We start from the raw sequence: 4,135 nt of genomic DNA, 5'->3' as shown, positions 1-4,135 counted from the left end.
TACCATAGACATAGGAGTCTGGTGGGCTACCCACCCATGGGGTCACAGAGAGTCAGACACGACTGAGCAACTGAGCACACATGCACAGGTAAATCTACACTTTTTACTATAAAGAAGGTAAATTGGTGGTTGCATAGGGTTGGGGGAAGATGGCAGGGATTTGGGGTGATGGCTAAATGTACACAGGGTTTCTTTTGTGCGTAATTAAAATGTTCTGAAATTAATTGTAGTGGTGGTTGGAAAATTCTGTGAGTACATTAAATTCTTGAATGGGGGAATTATATGGTATTTAAACTGTATCTCTGTTAAGCTGCTAAAAAGAAAAAAGGCAAAACCAAAAAAGGCCATGTAGCTTTTGCCTTGTTTAGTAGGAACACTCACTCTTGGAATCCTGATTTGCCCTCATTTAAGGAATTTATCTTAAGACCACCCGGCTGTGACAACGTCCAAGCCACCTGAAGGGGCTACAAGTTGTCCCAGCTCATCCCAGCTTTCGAGTCATCATAGCCTGAGAACCACATACGTAAGTGAGGAGCCTCCAGATGATTTTAGTCCTCTGGCCTTGAGTCACTTTAGTCATTTTGGTCTTCCCAACTAAGCTTCTAGACATTCCCATCCCTGCCATATCCTGTCCCAATACCTGACCGCACCACCTGTGAGCATAATAAAATGGTGGTTGCTTTATACAACTCCATTTTGGGATGGTTCGTAAAGCCCACTCTTCTGATTTTCCTTCTACCTCACTGTTTAATTCTCATTGTCCTGGTCCCCTGCCACCCCCAGTCTGCCCGAATGGTGGAGTATCCCCTCAGTCCATGGGCCACTTCTATTCCCACGCTCACTCCATCAGTGATCTCACATGGACTCACGGCTTTAAATGCCATGCTGATGACATGGCATCAAGGTAAGATGAAATTTACCAGTCAGACCTCTCCTCTGAACCTCAGAGAACTATATTCACCTGTTTATTTGAGATCCCTACTTGGATTTCTGACTGGCATCCAAAATGGAACAAAAACACAATAGCTCTTTTCCTCCAAAACCACCTTTTCCCAATTGTTTCCATCTCAGTAAAGTGCACCTCTCCACCTTGCAGCGGTTCAGGTTGTCTTTGTCTAGATATACACAGCTCACTTCCTGGTCTTCTACAGTTCTCTATTAATAAATTCCTAGTGAGGCCTTCCCTGACCATTGCATTTGAAGTAGAATCCTCACTTCCATCCTCCTCATTACCGACTCACCATCTCAGCTTTGATTTTCTCCATAGCACTTAACCTCCACTTGATATACAGTATCGTTTACTAATTTGTCCTTCTCTTTACTAGAATGTAAGGTCCACGAAGGTGAGGGGTTTTGTGTATTTTTTTCACTGTTGTATTCTCATACTCACACAATGTGTAATGTCTTTGGCACTCAGTAATCATTCAGTTACTGAAGAATTAGAGTTCCGGGAGCAAAAGAAATATCAAGAATACAAGCATTGTTGGCCCCAAAAGGAGATATAATATACTTCCTCTTTGGGGGAACAGAGAAAAGAGTGTCTACTGGCTTTGAATATCTAAACAAGGGAGTAACAGTAATACCTGTCATACATAGAGAGAATACTATATGCTATGCCCAGGTCCAAGCACTTCACACATATATTAACTCTTCACACATATATTAACTCTCAACTCACATGTATAAAGCTCTCAACAGCCTATAGGTAGGTTCTATTATCACTATTTTTATAGATGAGGAAACTGATCAGAGTGACTGAGGCTGAGTCACTTGTAGTGGTTGTTGGAAAACTTGTCCAAGGGAGAAGTGGAAGACCTGGGATAAAAACTCAAGATATAATGACTTTAGTGTCTGTCATTTTAACCCATCTTTTGAAGGTTCTTTTCTGAAAGTGATATAGCAGTGGTGGGGTACAGAACTTGAGAAGACTGGAAGTGAAATAGCTGTTGGGAGTTCAGTAGAGGGTCCATTAGGAAAACAATAAAAGGACTGTTGAGCAGCAGTGAACACCTGGGAGCGACTAAGCAAAGGAGTTTCTTAGTGGACTCCGTTAACTAGTTAGACCACTTGAACCTCTGTGGTAACAGCGGTCAAGAAGCATAATTGAGGTAAGCCAAGTATGTGAATTCCTGGGGCAGGTAGAGTGGAGAGGTTAAGAAAGCAAGCTAAGATGATAATATAACATATTTGAAACAGTTAAGCAGGCAACCCAGGAGCAAGTTAGTGAATAATTAGAATAGACTTGGGAACCCAGAAATTAGAGGTTGTGATGACAAGAAAGGAGATTCAGGAAGAATATAGGGAAATACAGAAATAGAGGGAAATTCAGAGTTCAAAATCTAGGTAATGGAGTTCAGGAATTATTCAGTGGAACAGGGCCCATCTGAGGCAGGATTCAATAGAGGAGGCTGCAATGAATCACCTCAACCTACTCTTCCTAAACCCCAGATTATCTATATTGATGCTTCAAATTTCCACAAGCCAAGACAAAACTCTTCATTCCACAATTAGTGGGAAGGCTTAAAAAATACAACAGTTCCAATGGGAAATAATTCAGTGATTTGTGTTGAGCCGTTATGTAACAGTTGTTAAGTTCCTCCCCTAGAGGTGGTTTAGACGTTGTTTAGACATTAAGAACTCTCACAGGTGCCAAGCTGGGGAAAATGGGTCACTGAAAAAGGAGGTGGCTAGTCACCTATTAGATCTGCTTAATGGATCCCTGGTTCAGATTTTTGGAAAGTATCAACTACTCTATATAAACCACTTAGTGCACTTAAGTGTTAGCTGCTCAGTCATGTCCAATTCTTTGCACCCCCATAGACTGTAGCCTACCAGGCTTCTCTGTCCATGGGATTCTTCAGGAAAGAGTGGGTTGCCACTTTCTACTCTAGGGGATTTTCCCAATTCAGGGATTGAACCCAGGTCTCCTGCATTGGAAGGCAGATTCTTTACCATCTGAGCCACCAGGCAAGCCCTAAACCACATTTCATCTAGTGATCCAGTCAAATAAAATGCTTTTATAGATGCTCTCACAAGATGTCTCTTATTCATTGCCATTGGTAAATTATGGCATAAGCCTCTAAGAGTCAGTGTACTTGTTTTTAATTGATTATTTACCAAATTTAGCCTATTTATTACTACTGAGGTTAGGAAAAACAATTATTTTAGTTGCAGCAAAGGGAAACAAAGGGCAAATCATCTTTTAAGAGCTATGAAAAATGATGGGTGAATGGATAAACAAACTATGGTATATACATATACCAGAATATTTTTCAGCCTTAAAAAAGAAATTCTGATACATGATGCACCTTGAAAACATTATACTTAGTGAAATAAGCTGGACACATTCACAGACACAGAAAACAGAATGGTGGTTGCCTAGGAGCTGAAGGGACAGGTAATGAATGAGGAGTTACTGTTTGATGGGTATAGAGCTTCAGTCTAGGATAATGGAAAATGTCTGAAGATGGAACCTGGTGGCGGTCACACAACAATGTGAAAGTACTTAATGCCACTGAACTGTATACTTAAGAATGGTTAAAATGGTAACTTTTATGTTATATCTATTTTACTACAATAAAAAAGTTACGAAAAATAGCATAAGATTGCAGGTGGAATCTAAGATGAGAAAGTAACCATGTGTCTAGGACAGTTTAGGTACAAACAGACCTATAAAGGGAAGCAGGATGGATAATGACCTCTGAGTAGTCCCCCGCAATTGATATACAAAGTGAAGTTCCCAGATGAACTGCTATACAGCTAGCCAATTGCAACAGGGACTGTAGCTTTTGACCACTGGGTTCCAGGGCTAGAACAGGGCTTTAGGAACATCTAAGTCACGGATGTGCTTCTAATAAGCCATCAATGCTTCTGTTAGAGACAGATATTTTGAGGTCAGGAGCGTTGTCTGATTCTTTGTAGCCCAGACTCCCAAAAGGTATCTGGCCCCTAGAAGATATGTGTTACCTAGTTATTGAATATAGATGAAATTTGATTTGGTTTATAAAATGAAGAAAAAGTAATGTCTTTTTGAGAGTGCTATATTTGATGGGAATAAAATAATATTATATAAACACAATGATAGAAAGATAAGGCATAATTTTTAATACAAACAGGACAAAGTAAGGCTTGGAAA

This window comes from Giraffa tippelskirchi, chromosome 7 (genome assembly GCF_054371585.1).
Source record: "Giraffa tippelskirchi isolate mGirTip1 chromosome 7, T2T-mGirTip1v1.2.pri, whole genome shotgun sequence".
Classification (NCBI taxonomy): domain Eukaryota; kingdom Metazoa; phylum Chordata; class Mammalia; order Artiodactyla; family Giraffidae; genus Giraffa; species Giraffa tippelskirchi.
The sequence above is the reverse complement of the archived record's forward strand: the minus strand, read 5'-3'. Positions refer to the sequence as shown.